General features: G+C 48.2%; 1 protein-coding gene across 11 annotated transcripts in view; it reads right to left on the bottom strand.

Annotated features, from left to right (window-relative positions):
• The window catches only part of SMCO4 (single-pass membrane protein with coiled-coil domains 4), a 56,790-nt gene extending 51,244 nt beyond the window's left edge, over positions 1-5,546 (bottom strand). For 7 of the 11 annotated variants that reach the window (XM_032488352.1, XM_032488351.1, XM_032488353.1 and 4 more), the window contains exons 1-2: positions 2,733-2,866; positions 1,898-1,981 (exon numbers count right to left, since the gene is read on the bottom strand). The gene's annotated coding sequence lies outside the window, so the exon portion shown is untranslated. Of the gene's footprint in view, positions 1-1,897; positions 1,982-2,732; positions 2,884-5,541 lie in introns of those variants that run through there. The other 4 variants (XM_032488359.1, XM_032488360.1, XM_032488346.1 and 1 more) reach the window with 3 other exon arrangements.
• Between the last annotated feature and the right edge of the window lie 7,583 nt (positions 5,547-13,129).

Here is a 13,129-nt window from a genome sequence, read left to right as displayed (position 1 = left end):
GGACTCATAAGCTTCCAGTGCCCCCAAATGCTTGTGTTAAAACACTGTCCCAAGTTGGAAGGCCCTTTACAGTTTACACATTGCATTTCATATACATCATCTCATTTAATATCACAAACCTGTATGATAGCTAAGAATTCCTTTTCCACTCTCGCAAAAATGCTATTTGGTTGCAAAGACCATCAGTAACTTGTGTAAGCTAGTGGCAACACTTACAGCTGTATCCTGTCTAAGCTTTGTTTCCTCATCTCACAGTGCCTGATAGACTTATGGGCTCAGATGATGACTATTATTAGCATCATGATTGCTATTAATTTAACAGCCCTCAGTTATTTATACACACACACACACACATATACACTATAGATATCTTAAAGATTCAACTTAATTACCTGCTGGAGAGGATACAATTTTACCACTACCTCAAACTCAGAGATAACCACTAACAGCCACTTCCAAGAAACTGACAGAAAAGGATTACTGAAAATGATGTGGTCAAACCCAATATGGATTTTGAAATCTAATGGAAGAGAACAGAAGGACAGGAACATTGAGTTATGATAAAATACAAAAAAAAAATTATAATCCTCCTCTCCCAGTACCATGGCTTGATCATGAATGCGCTGTTTGACTCAGCCACGTCATTTCAACTCTGCGATGACACTCAGAGTCCAAAACGAGATGGCCAGCAGGTGGCCCAGAAGGTCTAGTGAGAGGCTGCCCGGGGGTCTGGGGAATAGGGGTGAGGTAGACACCTTACTACCCAGAGCTGTTTTTAATGTGCTGCCTCTAATGCACTGTTTGCTTACTAATTTCACTCACTTGAAAAGAAACCTGGGAAGTTCAGAAATGCCAGGCGCAACAGGAATCAGCTCACCACTTCTCAAGTCACGATGGAAAGGATGACAGAAGGGCAGTGGTACCAGGAGCACAGCATCAATCAGACAGAAGGAAATCCTACAGACTTTGGCAATGACAGATCCTGGGGACGTCCTTTGAGTAAGGCTGTGCCAAGACCAGTCCCACTGAGCATCCGCTCTAGGCTTGAAGGTTAAAAAAAAAAATTCAGGTCCACCGATGAGACATGAAAAATTTTTAAGCACAGTTAAATACCTTACAGTAATGACAGCTGGACAGCCTGCAAGAGACTTCCTGCATGAGAACAGTATCTCATACTGTAAATCTAGTACAAGTATTGTAAGTTTTGGTTTTGTTTTATGTTTTGCAGTCTTCCTTGCTTCTCAGCTGTTTTGAGTCCATCCTAATTTCTTTATAACAGGTTGTGGCCCATTTTCTGTGGCCCATCTAGTTTCATGAGGAAAAAGATTTCAGTCTCCCTCAGAAGCCTACTCCTGCCTCCATCAGGCTGTCTAGCTCTTTATTTATACCCCACTTCACAGATGAGGAAACTGAGTTCCAGAGAGGGGAAGTGACTCATCCCCGGTCACAACCCTTGCTAATAACACTAGGACTAGCACCAGGGCTCAGGCCCAGAGTGTGGGTCTCCAGCTCTATCGCTGTTGCAAATGACCTGGCATACTTGTGTCTTGAATACAAAGTTTATTTGGGGGAAAAAAAAAGCTAGTATGATTCATCTCCATCGTCAAGGGGCACCACACAGATTATTTTAATAAAGCATCCAGCATCTCCACTTGTTTCTGAAACAGCCAACCTCAGTCCCAGAGAATAAAAGGCCACGTCTTATTCCGCTTCAGGATACCCACGACCCTGTGAGCAGATGTGCTGCTGGGCTTTGGGGATCTGCTCGCCCAGCCCAGGAAATCCAGACTTTGCGGGTACTGGGAACGGGGTGAGTGGGTGTGGGAGGAGGTCAGAGTTGGGTTTTTAGACAGCTCCTGGCAACAGTTACGATTTCATGCAGTCCAATCCTACTCACCTTGGAACTCCTAAATATCTCATCCACTCAGGGGTCCCTCCTCAACTTCCCCAGGACAAAAGCACTGCAGTCTGGGAGGTGAACCTGGCAGATGCAGAGGGGCGGTATTTGACCCGAAGCGGTAGAGGAAGCACAGCGCCGCTCCCTCCTCCACCGGTTACAGGAACTCCCCACCGGGTCTTCAGATGCCACTGGCGTCCCCAACTCTGAGCCTGACCCCTCTCAGGGTCTGCCCCAACAGAGGCGGCGAGGAGGCAAAGCCCACTCCCCACCGCTCTACCCCGCCACCGGCTCGCCTCCCGTCCCCGCAGCGGCCGCCCCGCAGTGGGGTCCCCTCCCTCCTCACCCGCAGGGCCCCAGCCGAACACTTCCCCACTCCAGCCCGAGACCCTGAGCGCACCCCCTCTCTCTCCCCGCCCGCAACGGACCCGCGTCTCCCGCCTTCCCGGCCCGGGACCCCTCTCACCGCGGCCCTCCGCCCCCTGGAGTCCGCCGCGCACCCGCACTTCCCGCCCGGCCCAGGCGGGCTTACGGTCCGCCCCAACTTTTCCCGGCCCCGCAGCTGCGAGGATCCCGCGTCCGGCGCCGCGGCGGGCGGGCGGGCGGGCGGGCTCGCGTCCCCTCGGCCCCCGCCCACCCCGCCGGCACGAGTTGCGCTCGGGACCCGCTCGGCGCCCGGGCCTCGGCCGTCCGCACGGCACGCAGGCGGAGCCGGCGTGGCGGGAACCGCGCTGTCCCGACACCGGCACCCCAGCCCGGTACCCGGTGCCCGCCCGCCCGGTGCCCGCCCGCGCCGCTCCCGGCCCGCCTGCCCGCCCGCGCGGCCGCCGCTCACCTCCTCCCGCGCCGCCGCCGCCACTGCCGGGAAGACGTGGCAGTGGCTGCCGCCGCTCGCGCTCCCCGCCTCGCCTCGCCTCTCCTCTCGGCGCCCGCGCGGGCGGCTCTGGCGCGCCGGACCGCAGCGCCAGGCGCCCTCTGCCGCCGGGAAGCCGAATCCTCTAGCCCTAACCCTAACTCGCCGGCCGCCCCGCCCCCGGGCCCGGGCCCGGTCCCGGCCCACCCCCGCCCCCGCCCCCGCCAGCCCCGCCCCCGGCCCTCCTCCACGCTCTCCGCCCCGCGGGCTCCGCAAGGCCTGAGACCCTCCCGCGTGCCGGCCCCGAGCTCGCCGCCGCCTCCGGGGAGCCTGCCCTGACCACCCAGCTGCTCGGCGCCCTCCCTCCCGCGCCCGCGCAGCCGGTGCGGGTCGTGCCCCGCCCTCCCCTCCCAACCTGGGTTGATACATTTCCTGCTTCTCTGAATCCGAATGCCTCGCCCACGAGAAAGTGAAATCGGGTTCGGGGAACAAACACCAAGTCTCTCGTGTTCATCATCCTCTCTCCTGGAGCTAGATTAGCGCCCTGCCTGGAATACCCAAGTGCGCAATAAATACTTCTTGAGGGAGCGAAGGAGTGAATGCGCGAGTAGAGATTTGGGCCGCTCTCCACCCACGTAGGCTTTTAAACCTCTGGAGGACAGGTATCCCGACCTGGATTTGTTTTTTGTAAATTACACACACGTGCGCAGCTTTGCATGAATAAATAGTATTCACAACGTTCTCCCCGCCGCCCCACCCCCGCAACCCGCACCAAAGCCGCGCAAGGCCCCACAGCTCAATGTTATTCAGGGCTTTTAGTTAAACAGACTCAGGTTTTAGATCGACCACTTAAACGCTGAGAACTCTCGGGAAAGCGCATCTCCCTGGGCAGTTACCTCATCTCTACGAACAATAAAATCTACTCATAGGGTTGTTGTGAGGATTAATGGACATCATGCATTGTATATAAAGCACTTTGCACAGCCCCTCCACCCCATCTATACTGTAGTATCTATATGGTAGCTACTGTTAGCGTTATTACTGATCTAGTAGGTAATAAAAACAATAGGCAAATGTAAAATAATGGCTACCGTTTCATCTGAGGACAACCTTAATACCCTTGTGTGCGTGGTACTGTCACCTGCCCAACAGAACCAGGCCTGAGAGTAAGATCTTTCCAGTCCCTCCTCTCCCCACCCCCAGGAATTAACCTGCCGGGTTTTTTAAGAGCCGTAGAACTGGCTCTTCTATAGGTTTTCCACCTGGGTTTCAATGGCCAGTTTCTTAATGAACAAGTGTTTGTTTTGAACGTTTACAGTCCCCTCCTATCTATCGACAGCCTCTTCTGTTTTCTCTTTGACCCTCTCTCAACAACTTGAGGCCACCTTTTCAAATCTGACAGTTCCCTTCCTGCTCTACAAGGAAAGCAGCAGTGGGTGCAATGAAGAGGTATCAGATGGGACTGGGCTGGAATCCTAGCCCGTCTACCTTGGGCTTTCTGTCCCTATCTCAATTGTAAACTGTGGAGGATAACACTTACCTGTGACACTGAGAGAATTGGTGAGCCAGTCTGTGAATAAAGTCCCTGGGACATATAAGTGTTTAATAAAAGGCAAGTATTAATTCATTTATTCAGCAAGCATTTTGGGAGCATCTACAGAGTATTGTAAGTGCTGGAAGCGTGAGGGAAACAAACATGTGTGAGGTAGGATTCTTGCCCTCGAAGGAATTTGAGATCGAGTGCATGTCAGGCATGCACATACTAAGGCAGAGCGATTGGGAGGAGACAGATGATGCTGGTATGAAATTAGCAAGCCTCAAGTTCCAAATTGGGGCAGTGATACTGCAGTATAGATTGCTTTAATTCATTATAATTGTAAATGTCTTTTTCCTCTAAATATTATGTACATAACTTTCCAAGGCCACTGCTAAAAATTAATGAATAAGTTTATGAGGCAAGCAGAGCCATTTGATGTAGAATTCAGTCCCTTAATAAGGTGACTCCAAATGATTCCTCACACTAGTAATAACATGTACATTGTGTCTTTGGGAAAGCACCGTAAGTTAAAGTTGCATAACTAGCAATGCATATCTAAGAGGGAAAATTCACACCCTGTTACATTAATGACCTCTAATGAATCACACCTCCTATCCATGCCCTTGGTGCAGCCCCGTCCCATATTAACCCTGGGCTCGGCCATGTGACATCCTTTGGCCACTGGGTCATCGGTAAAGAAGGCAAAAGCAGGGATGTTCGGTGAGCATTTGTGCCTTGCTTCTTGCCCTCTTGAAAGGCTGTGAAGAAAGTGAAGAAACCTGGTCCAACTTCCTTAAAAATGAAATATCCAGACAGAGAAAGGCTTGCCATCCCATCTGTAGCAGCACCAGCCAACCCACCAGCTGAATGCAGCCACATAAGTAAGCCCGGGAAAGACTAGCCAAAAATGATCCAGCCAATCCAAGAGTCGTAAGAGATAAAACGGTGGTTGTTTTAAGCCATTAAGTGTTGGTAGCAAGAGATAACTGATACACACATCACACACAGGCATTTCAACCATTGCAGGGTCTTGGTGAAAGTCAACCGAGAGTTAGCAGTCTCGCTAGTGTTTTCTCTCATGAAGCATTCAGTTGGAGTTAATATGTCTCAGTTTAGCAGAGTGTCACACTTTAAGTAATGCCTTCTTTTAAAGCTCTTCATTGAATGGCTCCTGAGCCGAGTACTGGATAAAATCCTTTTGTAGCCAACAGGAAAATGAGCTTGCAAAATGGGCTTATAAACTACTTTAAACACTCTTAACTCCATGGAACACAACAGGTACTATAGAGGCTGGGTATTTCTCTCTCCTCTTTTGTTATAAACTTCTTAATGGTGGACACCTTGTGCAATTTGAGAAGATTTCACTATAGATCATGAAACATCAGAGAAGGAAGGGATGTGAGAGATCAACTGCACACTGCCTCATTTCATAGATGAGGAAGCTGAAGCTAAGAGATTTAGAAGAACCTTATAAATTCCCAGTGTCCTGGAAGTGGCTCAGAGCAAAACTGAGATGACCAATTCAGAGATCTTTACACTGTTGATTGGATTGAATTGTTTACTGGGTTGCTTTTCCTTTGAGATGTTGGTTTTTACTAAAAGTATCCTCTGGTGCTCAAAATGTCTTTATAGCCTTCCTGTGCATTTAGGATAAAATGCAAACCCTTCATCTGGCCCTCCAGAGGCATTGGTTTGTCTCTACCCATCACTGAGCACACTGCCCGCTCCGATTTTTTCTGTCCCTGCATCACTCCACTCAAAATTCCAAGCCCTGAATGAAAGCCAGCTTGACCTGGCTTGATCACATGACCTAGCTTGGTCATAACCCCAACCCAAGAAGAATGGGACTCCCTGAATGAAAGCCTCCAGAGACAATCAGCAGATGTCGTTACCAAAAGAAGAGAAAGTGGATCGAAGATGACCAAAACCAATGAATGTCCACTATGTTCTCTCTCGGGCTTCAGCTTAAATGTCACCTTCTCAGGGACGCTTTTCTTAACTATTCCATCTGTTATATGCTTTCCTGACACTCCTAAGTTTTCAATGTTCTCATTACATTTTATAATTACATACTTGTTTGTTTGTATCTGTCATGTTCTCCCTCCATGAGAGAAGGCACTGAACTTGTTTGCCCACAACTATATCCCCATCACTTGGCATAGAGCCTGGGGCACAATCGGCTCTCAGTATTATTAAACAAATGCATTAATGAGAAATATATCTCTTGTGATTCTTCTGACTCAGTCTGTATGACATTAGCTTTGCAGGAAGGACGAGAAAAAAACGAAGAGAATATGGTGAGTATAGGTCTGTGGAAGACACACCATGCTGGGTCCCTGTGTGATGCTGTGAAGAGGACAAGGACTCGTACTCAAGATGAATGAGGAAACACTACCTCGTGCATCAGAGATGTGCTGTGTTGTGCTGTGCTGTGCTTTGCCAGTCTGGAGGGCTAAATTAGATAAGCAGCGCAGTAAGAAAGAGGAGGTCTGGAATGGTGAAGGCAGCGTGCCTCAGAGTGTTTACAGAAGTAGAAACCCTCAAAACTGAAATTGGGCTCGTGGCCTGGCTGCAGCCACCAGGAGCAGAGGTCACCGTGCCATGTTCATGAAACTGCGCCCTCGGCTCCATCCATGCCCAGCTGGGCTGTCTCTGCAGCAGGGTCCCAGGCTCAGCTGCTGACGGACACTGGTCCACGGAGAGGTTTCTGCTACTCGTGGACAAGAGGAGATCTTATCTGAGCAATGTAAAGCTAAATGCATTCCATTTTTTTTTATCAATGAATATTATATTTGTGAGAGCTTGGGGTTTTTTCCCCAGCCATTTTGCAGCCAAATTTAAAGTTGGCAGTCTCAGTTTCCCCCTAAATGTTTTTGTAGTGTGACTGGTCCATGCTATCTGAAAGCCTTGGAAGTTACTGCCTTACAGTCTCAGAGACCTGGGCGACCCCCTGCAAGGGTTCAGGCTAGTCAATGGACCATCACTTATTCAACTGCTGTTGCTGTGATTTGAATCACATGGACCCCGCCTGTTCCCTTTTCTGCCTCCTACCTACATGGCAGGCACATTAGAGCTGGTTGGAATGTGGAGCTAAAAAGGCTTCACTCCCACGACTGCGTCTGTGGCCGTGTGTCAGGAGGGAACTGTCAGTGGCTCTGGAGATATCTGATTGGGAATGCAGCCCTGGGCTTGGGGTCTGGTCAGTGACAGAGTATGTGTATGTCTGTGCATGTGCACACATGTGTATGCATGCACCCACGTGTGTGTGTCTGTGTGTGTGTGTGTGTGCTTGTGGCAGAGTCCTTCTTAAGTCACCAACACTGTTCCACCAGAGGGGGGCTACTTAACCCTAAGAGGAGACACTGTATTTAATCCCTGTCTTACAAAGGGGAAAACTGAGACCTAGAACATTTAAGTAATTCACCCAAGGCCCAGCTGAATACAGAGGTCAAACAATTAACTCCTTTGGCAATGTTTCCCTCTGCAGGTACTCAGTTGGTCTTAAATCTGATATGAACTCCCAGAAGCTGACATTCTGGAAAGGCTCTTCTAGAACTAGAAAAAAGGTGAAATTTATCTTCCCTCAGCTGAGAGGGGGAAACATCCAACTTCTTGTATCTGGCAAGTGGTATAGCATGAAGTCCCATACATTTATATTTCCACCAGAACCTAGCTGACCCATTTCATACACTGAGCTGGAATTGGAATTCTTCAGAGAAGACTACTGCATAAATATCAAGTATTATCATAAAGATGCCTTTTTCTCACTGGTAGTAATATCATATATATTTACTTTTTTTTTAAACAAAGCTTTTGAATAAAATTATACCTACTTGATTCTCCAGTAAAGGAAGGCTTGCCTGTTTTCATAAAGCTGTAAAATCCCATAGAAGAAAAATTTTAGGGACTCTGCGTTCATTTGTACAAAGGCACGGGAGTGCTAATGAACAGTGCAGCCAAGATCCTCATGCTCCTTGCCTCCGGGTTTCTGAAATTCACGTCTCCAGCTAAAGATTGGGAAAGAATCCCACCTGTACCCCCGCTGCCAGCAACCAAAGCAAACTCTCGATCCGGGGACACCGGTGGATTCTTTCAGCTTAATTCCTGCATAACCTTCTCCCTGCCAGCAAATGTTAAGTTTCTATTTCAAGAAGAAATAAGAGCTTAATTAACTTGCCTGTCTTCATGATCATCTAAGTCCTTTCAGGGTTTCATTTTGGGGGGGGATGGGGGTTTGTTTTGGTTTTGTTTGGTTTTTGTTTTAGTTTTTGCTTGGGAAAATAAGATCACACTAACACACAACTCCCCAGAGTCCAAATAGAGGTGGGACTGTAGGCATGAGTGGAAGGGCATGGGCGAGCCCCACCTTCAGTCCATTGGTTGTAAATAGTTCACGACTGGTTTTAAATTCCAAGCCCAAAAGCAACGCTTCTTAGTTACCTTAACTCTCAGATCTATAGCCCTCAAGATCTTCATCAGTGCCTCATATACCAGCTGTCCCTTTGGCCTGGCACATTTTTAACATCAAAAGTTATTTCCTATCAATTGTGTCCTTGTCCCTCACCAAGTTCATCATTATCAGAAAGCACTGGTATGGCTTCTAGCCTATATTTGACTCTCCAATCACTCCACTCAGGTTTCCTGAGTACCTCGTGTATGCAGGCACTGTACTGAGTTTTGTGGACATAGAGCAAACAAAGAACTTCCCTCCTTAGGAGAGTCCACAGACCAGTGGAGAGAAGAACAAACAGGTAATTACAAATTATCGTAAGTGTTTTGAAGAAAAAGAACAAGGTGCCATGAGAAAGTTTAATAACGGGATCTCGTTTTAAATTGAGAGGTCTAGAAAGAACATTCTGGAAGTGACCTTAAAGCAGAGACCTGAAAGGTGAATGGCTGTTGGCCCTGTCAGGAGCCCACCGGGCACGTGGTCCTCTTCACCCAAGGCTTCTGTATTTCTTGGATGACGACCCGGACAAGGAGTGCAACTTCTCTGTGCCTCGTTGCTTTCAGAGAGGGAGTCCTGTGTCCCAGCAGGTACAGGCAAGGGACAGGGACACCCAGGGTTTTCCTTCACTACTCAGCCCACACTCTGCTGTCTCCCCTCCTGACTCCCGGCTGCAGCGCTTAGGTGAGCACACTAAGTGAGGATCACATGGGCTGGCAGTCCAGGCGAGGGTTTCACCTGGTTCCTGTGTGTGGGTGCAGCCTCTACACCTAAGCTCTAAGCTCTCAGAGAGCAGGTGGCCCTGCTTTGTCCTCCTTGCTGACACTGCCCAGCAGAGAGCTGACTAGTAGCTCTGCTCCATGAACACCTGCCTAATGGAATTGGATTTCATCTCAGCATTTAGTACTGTGGCAAACATCTGATGTGAGAGAAGAACCAATTTAGACCAAGTAAGGATGCTTTAGAAGAGCAGAGATTAAAAGAAAGTGGCATGAAGGGCCTAGGAACGGCAGCACATTCTGAAGCTTCAAGGAGTCTGGCTTATATGGCTTTGACTGAATCTGTGAGGCCACAGTTCTTGGGTTCTAAGACTCCTCAGCTGTAATATGCATCACTGATTTGATTTCACGACAGTTTACTTCTCTGGGCATGGGGAGGAGGGGAGGGCTGCTTTCCATGTGTGCATACATTGAGAGCTGTATCCTGGTTTCAGAAACATCAAAATGTTCCCAGAAAGTATGTCTTGTAATAATAATAACAATAACAATAACAATAATAAAGAATCAATATCCATCACACTCTCATGGAACTTCAAGCCGATTTTCTCTTTTGCCTGCCCCATATCCACACAAATTTTTTTCTTTTCTTTTCTTCCTTTCTTTCCCTTTTTCTTTTTGTTGGTAATAGCACCTCAAATTCCTTCTGAGAAATTATCCTTCCTCATTAAATATAGTCTGCTGAGGTATTTGATCAAAGAGGCCAGCTCTCCTCCAGGGGCCACCTGACACTGGCTAGGCCACTCAGATATCAGAACGATGATTGAGGGTCAAAAGCCTGGCCACGGATACAACTTACACATTCTCGATATAGGATGCAGATGAGACCGTCCAGAAGCTTCTACTACAGAGATCCTCTCAAACCACATGGTTCCAGAGTTAGTTTCTGTTATTTACAGCCGAGGAATGCCAAATGGTACAGCATCCTTGCCTGTCAGTACATGGAGAATTGGAGATCTTAACCTCAGGTCCGTGGACTTGGAAATGGTCTGTAGATGGGTGTCAGGAGGTCCACAAACATGATACAGTTTTTGCATCTGTAGATCAATGCCTTCTGGGGAGGGGGTGTGAGATGGTCTCTGAGTAGCTTTTGTTAGATTCTCAAAGAAATCCACGGATGAAAATCAATTACAAACCATCTATCCCAGAACAAGATTCTTAATCAAAGTCTGTGGATGAACCTGGTCGGGGGAAAATTATATCTTTGTTTTCACTGGTTTCCAGTCACATTCCTTTCAACTATGAATGTAAGCAACAAAACCACAGTATTATTAGCAATATCTATGACTTTGCCACAATAGAAGTCAGGTATTTTCATATCACATGGCAATGTTGCAAATATCTTGAAATAGAATTTACACCTCTCACTACTTTAAAATTACAGTATAATTAGACCCACAGCAAGGTCTCATTATTCAATGTGTTAATAAAGAAGTATATGTAATGTAATACTTGACCCAAATACTTTAATATTTTATAACTGCATCTCAATGTAATTGGCTTCCTTTGTAATCTTGTACACTTTATTTTATCCAAATCATTATCCTGAGAAGAGCTCCAAGAGCTTCATCAGGCTGCCAAGGGGCTGGTAATACAGAAAGGTTAACAGCCCCCTTGGGAAGAACTTGGGAGGACCGTCTCCTAGCCTTACCTCTGTTGGGTCTACAAAGCTGGCTTCTCTCCCATAGTTCCTCTCCTTTCAACAACTTGACGTATGAGCTCCCAGCATCAAAACCTCTGAATTCTTCCAAAGCAATAGGCGTTGCCTGGGGTCCAGAGAAACACACACATTTGTATGAATCGTAAGAAAGAAACGAAAGCAAAAAACAGTAAATTTTAAAAATAGAGAGCAGTCCAGAGTAGGTAAATCCATGGAGATAGAAAGCAGATTAGTGGCTGGCAGGGGTTGGAGGGAGGGGGAAGTGAGGGGTGACTGCTTAATGGATGCAGGGGTTCCCTTTGGGGTGATGGAAATGTTATGGAACTAGAAAGAGATGATGGTCACACAGCACAGCCCTGTGAATGGACTAAATGCCACCGAATTATACACTGTAAAAGGGCTAATTTTATGTTACGTGAATTCACTCTCAATGAAAACGTAAGATACAATCATCAAGAAATAAGTAGGAGGAAACTCCATTATAAATTCACCTGGGAATTCAAGGCCCTACTTCGGGGAATAAAGAAAGGAAAAGGATCCCAAAATTTTATGATACTTTATTTCCTCTCTCCCCCTCGCCCCACCCGCCCCTCCAGTTACTCGTGTACACTGCAATTTTAGATCACTTATGAAATTGCTAACGTGTACTTTAGCTTACACATTAAATTCTGGTTTGCACTTACGCATATTAAAACACACCACTAAATACTCATCTGACAAGCTATATTTTAAACCTCAAACAAGGTTTTATTGTGCCTGGATGCATTTAAATATACCTACTAAATTTTCGCTGAAGTGAAAAATGACGGGCGGTGATGACTGATAAGGGAGGGGAGAGTCTGTCCGGTCCTGGCCCACACATCCTGCTTCTGCCTGGGGGCCCCTCCCGGCCCAGAGCGCTGGAGATTTCCGGCATGCTCTGTGTGATTGCCTCAAGCAGGCTCTGAGAGGTTACTGGAAGGCTTCCCTTTCTGGTAACTCCAGGACCTGCGTCTCCCATCAGAGCTCTCGGCCCTTGCCAGCCCCCGTCAGAGCAGAGGGGGATTCACCTTCCACAAGCTGCTGTCACTTCCTTCGTAATTCCCTCACTGCGGAGGTTTGGAATCCCTCCCCTTCTCCCCAGCCCTTGTGGCTCCACGCAGCCTGCGCTCAGGCATCTCAGCCCAGAACGGCCGGCCGGCCGGGCCAGCCGTTTGGAGTGTCCAGACAGTAGCGAGTGCTGGGTTAGGACTTCCTAGCAAGTGTCTTAAATGATGCTCGTGAACAGCATTCCAAGCTCTTCTCGTGGCCATTTAGAGGTGAGGAAATTAGGCGCAGGGTCATTCAAAGTCACACAACTCATCAATTCCACCCCCCCCCCCACCCGGCATTTCCCCTGACCTTCCTTTCCATCATTCCTCTGCCCTTTCTGTTCTCTGCTTCAGCCAGACTTCTCTACTCACCGTCCCCTGAATGGGTCGCAAGGGGCTTCCACCCAGAATGCCTCTCCCCTCCATGTCCCAAATCCCCCCATTCCTCAGGGTTGGCTCCCCTTCTCCAAGAGATTTCTCAGCCCCATCTCCCATCTCCTCTGAACCCCATTTATCATCCACCACTCGTTAAACGTGTGCAGGGTATCGCCTGGCCTGGAGGCTGTACCTTACCTCCCCAGCACACCTACCCCCATCCCCATGAGCAAAATCCTCTCTGAGGGCAGAGACTGGTTCTTTGGGTCTACTCTTTGTATTTACTGCAGTACCTGCTAGGATTGGGAGGTGGAAACTGCTTGACTCTCTCAGTCAGCAGAAGACAGATTTTTTTTTCAGGCCAAAGCATTGAGCCTATTTCCCAGCTTCCGTACCTCTCTCTCCCCGCTGGGGAAGTCTGACAGGGCTCCCAGTCATTCTACAGCCCGCCCCCGACAGGTGAGCCCGGCCCCACTTACGCTGTTTCCCTGCTGTGCCACCTCTCCTAGATGCA

The sequence above is a fragment of the Camelus ferus genome, chromosome 10 (assembly GCF_009834535.1).
Source record: "Camelus ferus isolate YT-003-E chromosome 10, BCGSAC_Cfer_1.0, whole genome shotgun sequence".
Classification (NCBI taxonomy): Eukaryota; Metazoa; Chordata; class Mammalia; order Artiodactyla; family Camelidae; genus Camelus; species Camelus ferus.
The sequence above is the reverse complement of the archived record's forward strand: the minus strand, read 5'-3'. Positions and strand labels throughout refer to the sequence as shown.